Genomic DNA, 13,151 nt, shown 5'->3' with positions numbered 1-13,151 from the left:
CATTGTCTGACAGCAGATCTGAGATGCCAGGACCTTGCGATAAGCCTTGGAGGGTCTGCGTGAGAGCAAACCTCCCCTTTCTTCCTGGCGTCTCCCTTCCACCCACTCTGATCTCATGGAGCAACTTTGCAACCATGTCATGATCTCATCCCTGTTTGCCTCTCCCTCCCCTCAAAAATTGGTCTCACTTATAATAAAGGTGTGAACTTTATGGGGGAAATTAAGTTAGCAGAGCAGGAAGAAACAAGCTGCGGGTTTGATTGCTTTGGCAAGAGCTTCCACTTCTGCACAATGTCAATGGTCCAGACTTTAAAAAAAAGCCGTTCACCTCAACATGGTTTTTCCAGCAAATCTTGTGTTTTCAAATGGGTGGGTTTATCTTTTGAGATCCCAGGGTTTTGACATGGTGGCTGGCTCAAAGACTCACTCTTTTCTTCCCTCCATTTCCTTGCCAAACTCCACAGAAAATCATTGGCTCATGAAAAGAGAAGGTTGGCACAGCAGAGCTGTTTAGTGGGGAAAATTCAAGGTCTCTAGAGTGAGCTTTCAATTCAGCACAGGCCAGATAGAACATGGATTTGATTTCCAGACTAGTGTGGCAGAAATGTGGCACTGGACTCATAAAATCATAGCACATGTAATCCAGTCCAAAGCCCTGCCATGTAGGAAAATGCAACCAAAGCACTCCCAGCAGTTAGCCATATAGCTTCTGTTTAAAATCCATCAGGGAAAAAGACTCTATCACCCTCCAAGACGGACTATTCCACAGTCAAACAGCCCAAACCATCAGGATGTTTATTCTAATGTTTAGGTGGAATCCCTTTTCCTGCATCTTGAACCCATTGCTTCATTGTGTCCTAGCTTCTCAAGCAGAAGAAAACAATTTATTTATTTATTTACAGTATTTATATTCCGCCCTTCTCACCCCGAAGGGGACTCAGGGCGGATTACAATGAACACATATATGGCAAACATTCAATGCCAACAGACAAACAACATTCAGTTTTAGACAGACACAGAGGCATTTTTTTTAACATCTTTCCAGCTTCATGATTCCGGCCACAGGGGGAGCTGTTGCTTCACCGTCCATTGATGGCTGTTCTTCCTCTTCTTTTTCTCGTGAGCAGTTTTATGGTGTTGTAGATTAGTTAAATTAGCCTCCCGCATAAAGCGTCCCTAAATTTTCCCTACTTGACAGATGCAACTGTCTTTCGGGGCTGCTAGGTCAACAGCAAGCCGGGGCTATTTTTTTTTTTTAATGGTCGGAGGCTTAACCCGACCCAGGTTTCAAACTCATGACCTCTCGGTTTCGCCTCAATATGACACCCTCTTGATTTTTAAACATGTCTGCTATGTCCCTCTTAATCTTTGAATACACAGCACATGGGCCAGACTGTGGGGTAGGCTGGTTAGTAGCCAGCTGCAATAAATCACTATGATCAAGAGGTCATGAGTTCGAGGCCAGCCCATGTCGCAGTGAACACCCAACCATTAAAATAAAAAATAGCCCTGCTCGTTGTTGACCTAAGCAACCCGAAAGATAGTTGCATCTATCAAGTAGGAAATTTAGGTACCACTATGTGGGGAGGCTAATTTAACCCATTTACGACACCATTAAAAAAATCATCCCGCAGCGTTTGGAATGAGGAAGTATCCATCAAGATGTCACAGTGGATGATGAAGCAGCTGCTCCCCCTGTGGCCGGAATCAAGCAGACCCTCAGGAAGTTGGAAGCTGGAGAAGGTTAAATTGCCTCTGTGTCTGTCTCTGTCTCTGACTCTATGTTCATTTGGCATTGAATGTTTGCCTTGTATGTGTACATTGTGATCCTTCCTGAGTCCCCTTCGGGATGAGAAAGAAGGGCGGAATATAAATACTTTAAATAAATAAATGAAAAATCGGAAGGCAAAGAAGTCACTGTCTTTGGCTGGATCTACACTGCCCTATATGCCAGGATCAGATCCTAGATTATCTGCTTTGAACTGGATTATATGAGTCTACACTGCTAGATAATCTGGGATCAGACTCTAGGATACAGAGCAGTGTAGATCCAGCTTCAGTCAGTTGTTTGGATGACTTTGAAATATTTTGGATTTTGGAAATCCAGAGAATAAATGTTCAGTCCTTATTATCTTGCTTCAAGTTTGGAGTGCAAGGTTGCTTCATTAACAAAGTTTGGGCGCAGGGTCTTTATTATAGAAGGATAGGACACTTTTTAGGGTGGGCCACATCTAAGCCATTGAGTACCTTTGTCATCTACAGTGAACTCTTTGCGAGGTGGGAAATCTGTCAGGTATGATCTCATTTCCTTCATATGGGAGTCTCAGATAAGGAAAGGGGATCTGGACAATGTAAGAGCTCCAGGCATCTTTCTCACCAAACCCTGAAGATACGATGGAGTTGGTGTGGTCTGCAGAAAAAAGAAAATAAGAATTCTGAGAACATGCTCAAATTCAAAAGCTTGGATGAGCTTCTTTTAAAGCTAAAATTCCCAAAATCCACCCTGACAGCATAACCAGTGCTGCTTCCAAAATGTATTTTTTTTTTCAAACTGTGAAAACAATGGATACTGGAATAGGATAGCAAGTAGTGTCTCCCATAGCACTATTGTTGTTGTTGAAATATTAATACCCCCAGATGTAAAAGAAAACATGTGCACAACAGTACAGTCTTCCCTTCATATTTGCAGTTATGGTTTTTTGCTGATTGTATGAGGGTTGAATGAAAAGTAATGCCTCCACCTTCGTAACTCCTCAACAGATGGCAGTCCTGGTCTGTGGCAGGTACTGGATTATTCAGTAGACTCTCTTCTACAGTTCCATTTGGCGGGAAGCCTTAGCATTGAATGGTTGTGCCAAGTATGGAACCCTGCGCAGACGGTCGGTCAATGTGACTTAAGCAACGTGCAGTCACTGAATTCTTGACAGCAGAAGGCGTCACCCCAAAGGAGATTCATCAGAGAATACAAGCTGTTTATGGTGATTGTATTGATGTGAGTACGGGTGAGTAAGTTTAAAGATGTTGAGGTCCGAAAGGAAAAGGGAAATGTTTTCCTGCAGCATGACAATGCCAGACCACACACTTCATATGCCACCACAGCAGAACTTCAGAGACTGGATCTCACCACCGTACAGCAACCTCCATACAGTCCAGATTTAGCACCATCTGATTTCCATCTGTTCCCAATAATGAAAGAAGATCTGCGGGACATCATTATGCTTCTGATGAAGACGTTGAGAGAACTGTGAGACGCTGGTTGCGGAAACAGAGTGTTGACTTCTTCCATGACGACTTCAGAAAACGTGTTCATCGTTGGCAGAAATGTATCCAATTGCCTGCTGGTGATGTGGAAAAGTGAATAGCGGTAGTTAAAGAGCACCTTCTAAGGATTATTTCTGCATTTGATTTATTAAAATATTCCCATCCAAACTCAAGTAATGAAAGTGGAAGCATTACTTTTCATGCAACCCTCGTATTATTTGATAATTTGATATAAAAAATAGTCCCTCTAGGAATATCTCGGTCGTCTACTTCACTTTTACAGTCAACTTCCCATAAAGAGGACTCTTCTGTGTTTGTGTGTGTGTATATATATTACTGAGTTACTAGGAAATCTTTCAAACATTACTTTTGTTATTGGCACAACTATAGATCTCTGTTCTCATTGAGCATAGAGAAGTTTTAAAATGTCCTTTTCCCAAGCTGTGCAATTATTGTTGGCAGCTGGCACAGGGTTCCTACAGTCTGAAGTCTGTAGGATGACACTCCTTGGCAGCCAAAAGATTAATGCATGGAGGTTGATTAACGCATGATATATTGGCTGAATCCTTCTAGACTAAGGGTCAAAGGCCTGGGTGGAGTTAGAGTCTTCTGAGAAAGCCTTTATCTGAAAAGCCTCATGCACAGTTCATTTGTATTATCAAAGAGAATTGGTTTTTGTAGAACTAAGTCAGCAAGTCCCATCCTCACAATGGTATGGCAATAGAGATTCTAGAAACTGCCTGTCTGATTCAGGGCACCACAATTTAAAAGAGGAGAACGGTGACTAACATGATCAAAGATCTGGAGACCATGTCCTACGAGAAGTACTTTAAGAGCTGGTTATGCTTAACCTGTAGAAGAGAAAGCTGAGAGGAGACATGATAGCCATGGAGTGTTGTGTGGTTTCCAGGCTGTATGACCATGTTCTAGCAGCATTTTCTCCTGATGTTTCATCTGCATCTGTGGCTAGCATCTTCAGAGGATCTGATGATAGTAAAGCAAGTGGAGTATATGGAACTTCCAGGGTGGGAGAAAGAACCAATGTTTCCCACCCTGGCATTCCACACGTATATATACTCTACTTCCTTTATCACCATCTGATCTTCTGAAGATGCCAGCCACAGATACAGATGATATTAAGTAAATGGGTTCCTGGTTACACACCAAAGTAATAGATACCCACAAATACAGCAATATGCTTTAGTAATGTTCAGTCAACAGGTATACAATATAAACTCATATAGAATGAAATACAATATGTTCAGCTCAACTAACTGATTGAATAAGTGAAAAATTATATATAGAACAAACATTGTTGAGCTAGATATTCATTTTTGATGTATGGATTATGTTTATTACAATTGTGAATTCAGAACATATTGTATTTCATTCTATATGAGGTGATCTACTGTGATCCACTTGCTCTTCAGCTCAACTAACTGATTGAATAAGTGAAAAATTATATATAGAACAAACATTGTTGAGCTAGATATTCATTTTTGATGTATGGATTATGTTTATTACAATTGTGAATTCTGAACATATCGTATTTCATTCTTTATATTGTATACCTGTTGACTGAACATTACTAAAGCATATTGCTGTATTTGTGGGTATCTATTACTTTGGTGTGACAGATACAAATGAAACATCAGGAGAAAATGCTGTTAGAACATAGCCATAAAATAGCTCCACTGGCTTTCTTTTTCTTATTGATTAACTCTTGGATCTCGTTATCAATTTCCTCAAACCATCTTGATTTTTCTCAGTTTCATATCCAATGTTGTCTTCACAGGTTGTAATGATAGAGGTTTTCAGTTTATTCCAATGTTCCTCAACATTTTCAGGGTGTTCCATGGGTAGATGATGATCCTTCAGTGTTATTTGGAGAAGGGCTCATTTGGAGAGCTCTTGAAGGTCTTGGGTGTTCATTTTTCACCTTAACCTTGTTCCTTAGAGTCTGCATTTGGGGGCAATCTTGATGGCCATCATGGATCAAATTAATCTGTGGTCTGTCCAGCAATCACCAACTCTTCAGTATATGTGTTTTAGCAATGTTGTAACCTGAAATTATATTATTATTATTTGAAATACAACAAGTTTAGTCCACAGCAGACATTCTGCTGGCTGTTATATTGGATCACACATCAGACACTTCCCAAGTGTCTAGGACTGTGTGATGTATCAGCGAATAATGCGAGCAGATCCCGGTAAGGGATCTTCTGCAGCTGGCAGGTGGTAATTTTGCCAGTGCCAATTGTGTTTAAGTGCTGGCCAAGGTCTTTAGGCACTGCACCCTGTGTGCCCATCACCACTGGGACCACCTTGACTGGCTTGTGCCAGCGTCTTTGCAATTCGATCTTTAAATCCTCATATCATGTCAGTTTTTCCAGTTGTTCCTCTTCAATCCTGCTGTCGCCTGGGATTGTAACATCGACAATTCATACATCATCATCATCATCATCATCATCATCATCATCATCATCATATGTATAAGCTGTTTATGAAACACAAATAAATTTCATGTTTCAACTTTGCTTCCCATCTCCAAGGTATCGTATGGAGGTATGTGTATCCAGATACAGGTACATTTGTGGTCCAAAGCATTTTGGAGAAGGGATACAGTAGAGTCTCACTTATCCAACGTAAACGGGCCAGCAGAACGTTGGATAAGTGAATATGTTGGATAATAAGGAGAGATTAAGGAACAGCCTATTAAACATCATAGGTTATGATTTTACAAATTAAGCACCAAAACATCATGTTATACAACAAATTTGACAGAAAAAGTAGTTCAATACACAGTAATGTTATGTTGTAATTACTGTATTTACAAATTTAGCACCAAAATATCACGATGTATTAAAAACATTGACTACAAAAATGTGTTGGATAATCCAGAACGTTGGATAAGCGAGTGTTGGATAAGTGAGACTCTGCTGTACTCAACTCTGGCTTCACTGAACTGATAATCCCTGAATTCCATAAGATGGAGCCTTAGCCATTAAAAATGGTTTCAAACAAAATTGTTTGCACAATGTAGATGCATCTCTGATTCAACCACCCAAAAGATTTCATTGTGCCCATGTATGCAAATACAGATTTTTCAAAATCCAAAACACTTGTGGTCCCAGCATTTTGAGGAAAGAATACCTGTAACCCTTCTGATTAAAGATGTCTAGTTTGACTCAGATCACCCATGCTGCGAACATGATGGATAGCTCTATAGGCGTTGGGATGTGGAATGGTTTTTTTGGAGTTTTTTTTCTGAATGGAAAATTATCAGTATGTTTCTGTCTAGGGCACTTGGTTATCAGCACTGCTATTTCAGTCTGTAAAAACGGAGCCTTCCCCAAAGCCAGGCCAGATCCAGGGGAAGAGGTGGAAGACCGGTCGGGTGGTTCATGGAGACGGGACAAGGAGGGGGGAGGCTTATTCCGTCATCAGAGAACTGGGATTCCTGCCAGCTTCCCAGAGTTCACAGAGATAGGACAGGTTCTCTGGAGACAGGGTTGACCTAAAGGTCTCCCCTCAGTCCCTGGGCTAAGCAGGATGGGTGAAAAGTTGCACTCGAGGGGAGATAAGGAGGGGAAAATAGTAGCCAAACTCCCACGGTCTTCTTGGGCTTTGACGGAGAACCCCTCCAAGATAGATTGTGGGTGGAACTCATCATTTTCCAACATCTCTGAGCCATATTCAACATTTGAAAGCAAGGTTTTTAAAACGTTTGGACATTAGTAATGTGGACTTCAAACATGGACCCCAAACACTCCTGTATTTTTAATTAATTTGCATTCTGATTTGGATTTAATTTAACATATTTTACTGAATTTTGGCTTATACAGATGGAGATCTGTTCCAAGACGTCCTTATGGATACCTGAAACTGCAGATTATAGCAAAACCTATACAGTAGAGTCTCACTTATCCAAGACTCGCTTATCCAAGGTTCTGGATTATCAAAGGCATTTTGTAGTCAATGGTTTCAATATATTATGATATTTTGGTGCTAAATTCATAAATACAGTAATTACAACATAACATTCCTGCATATTGAGCTACTTTTTCTGTCAAATTTGTTGTATAACATGATGTTTTGGTGCTTAATTTGTAAAATCATAACCTAATTTGACATTTAATAGGCTTTTTCTTAATCTCTCCTTATTATCCAACATATTCGCTTATCCAAGGTTCTGCTGGCCCATTTGGATAAGTGAGACTCTACTGTATTGTGACTATAACTGAAGCAGACATTCACCATAACATTAAGGGACTTGAAGGGGCCAGGCTCTGGGGGACTGGGCTGTGGCACAGTTGGTTAGTAGCCAGCTGCAATAAATCATAGAATCATAGAATAGTAGAGTTGGAAGAGACCTCATGGGCCATCCAGTCCAACCCCCCGCTAAGAAGCAGGAAATCGCATTCAAAGCACCCCCGACAGATGGCCATCCAGCCTCTGCTTAAAAGCCTCCAAAGAAGGAGCCTCCACCACAGCCCGGGGGAGAGAGTTCCGGGAAATCAATAACCAAGAGGTCATGAGTTCGAGGCCAGCCCATGTCGGAGTGAGCACCTGACCATTAAAAAAATAAAAATAGCCCTGCTCATTGTTGACCCAAGCAACCCGAAAGATAATTGCATCTATCAAGCAGGAAATTTAGGTACCACTTATGTGGGGAGGCTAATTTAACTAATTTATGACACCATAAAAAAAATCGTAGAGCAGCGTTTGGAATGAGGAAGTAAAAAGTATCCAAGGACTTGGTGTCACAGTGGATGATGAAGCAGCTGCTCCCCCAGTGGCCGGAACCAAGCAAATCCTCAGGAAGCAGGAAGCTGGAGAAGATTAAATTGTCTCTGTGTCTCTGTCTCTGTCTCTATGTTCATATGGCATTGAATATTTGCCATGTATGTGTACATTGTGATCTGCCCTGAGTCCCCTTCGGGGTGAGAAGGGCGGAATATAAATACTGTAAATAAAAATAAGAGGCCCACAAATGCTTCTTGAGAGCAGGGATGTATGAGGATATTTTTGGGAACATTGGGAAGTGAAACAGTGGATATTGAGTCTGTGGATAAGAGGTCATGTTGTATAGGGATTCTCAAGTATTTTATATGCAATTTAATATGAGATACTGTTGGACTAGGAGCCCCGGTGGTGAAGTGTGTTAAAGCGCTGAGCTGCTGAACTTGCAGACCGAACGGTCGCAGGTTCAAGTCTCGTGAGTGGAGTGAGTGCCCGCTGTTAGCTCCAGCTTCTGCCAACCTAGCAGTTCGAAATCATGCCAATGTGAGTAGATCAATAGGTACCGCTCCGGCTGGAAGGTAACAGCGCTCCATGCAGTCATGCCAGCCACATGACCTTGAAGGTGTCTACGGACAACGCCGGCTCTTCGGCTTAGAAATGGAGATGAGCACTAACCCCCAGAGTCAGACATGACTGGACTTAACGTCAGGGGAAACCTTTACCTTTTACTGTTGGACTACACCTCCCATCAGGCATAACCAGAATGGTCAATGGTAAGGGAATGTTGTTATAATATGCCTGCAGCTTGATTCAAACTTGCGGCTATCCTATGGTAGGGATTTCTTGGCCAACTTTCTCCAGTTACGTTGGAGAACCTAAAGATTGCTAATGGCATCATGCTGCTATGGGCCGGGCTGTGGCGCAGGCTGTTGAACAGCTGCAATAAATCACTCTGACCATGAGGTCATGAGTTCGAGGCCAGCCCGTGGTGGTGTGAGCACCCTTCAATTAAAAATTAAAAATAGCCCCTGCTCGTTGCTGACCTAGCAACCCGAATGATAGTTGCATCTATCAAATAGGAAATAAGGTACCACTTATAAAAAAAATTGGGGAGGCAAGTTTAACTAATTTATGACCTGGAATGAGGAAGTGCCGTCAGAGTGGATGATGAAGCAGCTGCTCCTCCCTGTGGCCAGAATCGAACATCCCCTCAGGAGAAGGTTAAATTGCCTCTGCGTCTGTCTGTCTCGGTCTCTGTTTGATGTGTTTATGGGCATTGAATGTTTGCCCTATGTGTGTATAATGTGATCCGCCCTGAGTCCCCTTCGGGGTGAGAAGGGCAGAATATAAATACTGTAAATAAATAAATAAATAAATAAACGTGGCTGTAAAATCCAGAAATCTTCCAAAACCATGGATCCCATCAAGAAGGATGCTCCTCCATCATTCATCTTCCCCTTGGCTGCTTCCAACAAGGACATTGTGCCTCTTGTTCTGCAAAACACAGGCATGTTGGTGTCTCTCTCCATCCACAAACCTTCTGATCCAGGCACATTTCCTTATCTCCGTTGCCTTTCCTGTTTTTCATCCTTAGACAGGCAACCTTTGAGCTTCCCAAAGAGCTCCCATTGGCTCCTCACCGGCACATTGGGGACCGCCAACGACAGGCAGTCTGAGGACAAAGTTCCGGGGATTCCTCCATCCGCATCCCATTGGCCGCCCCACAGGAAAAAGGTTACAGCCACATCAATAAGGTAGCCAAAGGGATGATGAGGTCAAAGGCATAGGACGATGGGAGTATGCCTAGCAAGGGACAAATATAAATATATATACAGTATGGGGAGATAAGGAAGAAACAATACAATTTGGAGGAAGGCAGGTCAGGTTGATTTCAACTTCACTGTGGTTTTTGTCTTCCTTAGCATCACACAGATTCTGCTGAATTGCGTTTGTGGGTTTGTTTTTAGGATGTTTGTTTTGTTTCATTTGAGGGGAGCATTTACACTGCAGAATCATCATCATCATCATCAACATTTAATTACTTATTAATCGCCCTCCATCTAAGATGCTCTAGGCGATTTACAAGCTAAATTGTAAAGGATAAAAATACATACATACAAATACAGCAGAGTCTCACTTATCCAATGTAAACGGGCCAGCAGAACGTTGGATAAGCGAATATGTTGGATAATAAGGAGAGATTAAGGAAAGTCTTATTAAACATCAAATTAGGTTGTGATTTTACAAATGAAGCACCAAAACATCATGTTATACAACAAATATGACAGAAAAAGTAGTTCAATACACAGTAATGCTATGTAGTAATTACTGTATTTACGAATTTAGCACCAAAATATCATGATATATTGAAAACATTGACTACAAAAATGCGTTGGATAATCCAGAACGTTGGATAAGTGAGTGTTGGATAAGTGAGACTCTACTGTAACTGTAATAGTAAAAATATTGATTTATTGTTTGTTCAAATTGTCATTTGTCCACTAGATGGCATTGGAAATTAACCAAAGACAAGACTCAATTTTATGAGGATGGGATCCAGCAAAGTGTAGTGCTTTGACTGTTGAACTGAAGACCCTTCCACACAGCTGAATAAAATCCCACATTATCTGCCTTGAACTGGAATATATGGCAGTGTGGACTCAGATATCCCAGGTCAAAGCAGATATTGTGGGATTTTCCGCTTTTATATTCAGAGTTATATATAGCAGTGTGGAAGGGCCCTGGGTCTCTGGAGATAAGGATTCGAATCCCTGCTCAGCCATGGAAGTCCATTGGTTGACTTTGAGCAAGTCACATTCTCTCAGCATTAGAGGAAGGCAATGGCAAACCTCATCTGAATAAATTTTGCCAAGGAAATCCCATGACAGGTTCTCTTAGGGGTCATCATAATTGAAAATGACTAGGTAAAGGTAAAGATTTTCCCTTGACATTGAGTCTAGTCGTGTCCGACTCTGGGGGTTGGTGCTTATCTCCATTTCTAAGCTGAAGAGCCAGCGTTGTCTGTAGACACCTCCTAGGTCATATGGCCAGCATGACTGCATAGAGCACCATTACATAATAATAATAATAATAATAATAATAATAATAATAATAATAATAATAATAATAATAAAGAAATAATAATAATTTTGCTGTAAGAAAATTGCACAGACAGACTACAAACAGAGGCACAACTGTGTGGCCCAAATGATCCATTGGAACTTATGCATCAAGTACCACCTGCCAGCAGCAAAGAACTGGTGGGATCACAAACCAGCAAAGGTCGTGGAAAATGAACACGCAAAGATACTGTGGGACTTCCGAATCCAGACTGACAAAGTTCTGGAACACAACACACCAGATATCACAGTTGTGGAAAAGAACAAGGTTTGGATAATTGATGTCGCCATCCCAGGTGACAGTCGCATTGATGAAAAACAACAGGAAAAACTCAGCCGCTATCAGGACCTCAAGATTGAACTTCAAAGACTCTGGCAGAAACCAGTGCAGGTGGTCCCGGTGGTGATGGACACATTGGGTGCCGTGCCAAAAGATCTCAGCCGGCATTTGGAAACAATAGACATTGACAAAATTACGATCTGCCAACTGCAAAAGGCCACCCGACTGGGATCTGCACGCATCATCCGAAAATACATCACACAGTCCTAGACACTTGGGAAGTGTTCGACTTGTGGTTTTGTGAAACGAAATCCAGCATGTCTATCTTGTTTGCTGTGTCATACAACATCGTTGTGTCAATAATAATAATAATAATAATAATAATAATAATAATAATAATATGCAAGGAAACCGATGAAACCATTGATCATATCCTCAGCTACTGTAAGAAAATTGCACAGACAGACTACAAACAGAGGCACAACTATGTGGCCCAAATGATTCATTGGAACTTATGCCTCAAGTACCACCTCCCAGCAGCAAAGAACTGGTGGGATCACAAACCTGCAAAAGTATTGGAAAATGAGCTCACAAAGATACTGTGGGACTTCCGAATCCAGACTGACAAAGTTCTGGAACACAACACACCAGACATCACAGTTGTGGAAAAGAAAAAGGTTTGGATCATTGATGTCGCCATCCCAGGTGACAGTTGCATTGACGAAAAACAACAGGAAAAACTCAGCCGCTATCAGGACCTCACGATTGAACTTCAAAGACTCTGGCAGAAACCAGTGCAGGTGGTCCCGGTGGTGATGGGCACATTGGTGCCGTGCCAAAAGATCTCAGCTGGCATTTGGAAACAATAGACATTGACAAAATCACGATCTGCCAGCTGCAAAAGGCCACCCTGCTGGGATCTGCGCGCATCATCCGAAAATACATCACACAATCCTAGACACTTGGGAAGTGTTCAACTTGTGATTTTGTGATATGAAATCCAGCATATCTATCTTGTTTGCTGTGTCATAATAAAATAATAATAATAATAATACGAAATCCAGCATATCTATCTTGTTTGCTGTGTCATAAAATAATAATAACAACAACAACAACAACAACAACAACAACAACAACAGCACTTTATTTTTCTATCCTGCCTACATCTCCCCACAGGGACTTGAGGTGGCTAACATGGGGCCACCAAGCCCAAAGAACAAACAGTAAAAAAAAAAAAAGCATAAACATCATCAAACAGGTAAAATAAACAAATTAAAACCACAAAACACAATATACTACAATAAAAACAATAAAACACAGATATGATGACCAGCAAAATCCACCACTTAATGGCAAAATAGATAAAATGGGAGGGCGGTCTGTGAATTGTAAACACTATTTGGTAGGGTGAATAGACAAAGTGCTGAAGTATTCTCCAGGAGATCTGGAGTTGGATAGGAAGTCTAGTTACTCCTGGAGCAGTACCTAGTGATCTACTAACATTTGCATGTTTTCAAACTGCTAGGTTGGCAGAAGCTGGGACTGACAGTGGGAGCTCACCCTGCTCTCCGAATTCGAACCACCAGCTTTTCAGTCAGCAAGTTCAGCAGTTCAGCGGTTTAATCCACTGCACAACTGGGGGCTCCTGAAAATGACTACACTGTAATAAATAACACAATGCTTACACTTTAATTACAACTTCTGTTATAGAGCTCTAATAAGCCTACGATAATGTAGTCTGAGCTCAT

The sequence above is a fragment of the Anolis carolinensis genome, chromosome 1 (genome assembly GCF_035594765.1).
Source record: "Anolis carolinensis isolate JA03-04 chromosome 1, rAnoCar3.1.pri, whole genome shotgun sequence".
NCBI lineage: Eukaryota > Metazoa > Chordata > Lepidosauria > Squamata > Dactyloidae > Anolis > Anolis carolinensis.
The sequence above is the reverse complement of the archived record's forward strand: the minus strand, read 5'-3'. Positions refer to the sequence as shown.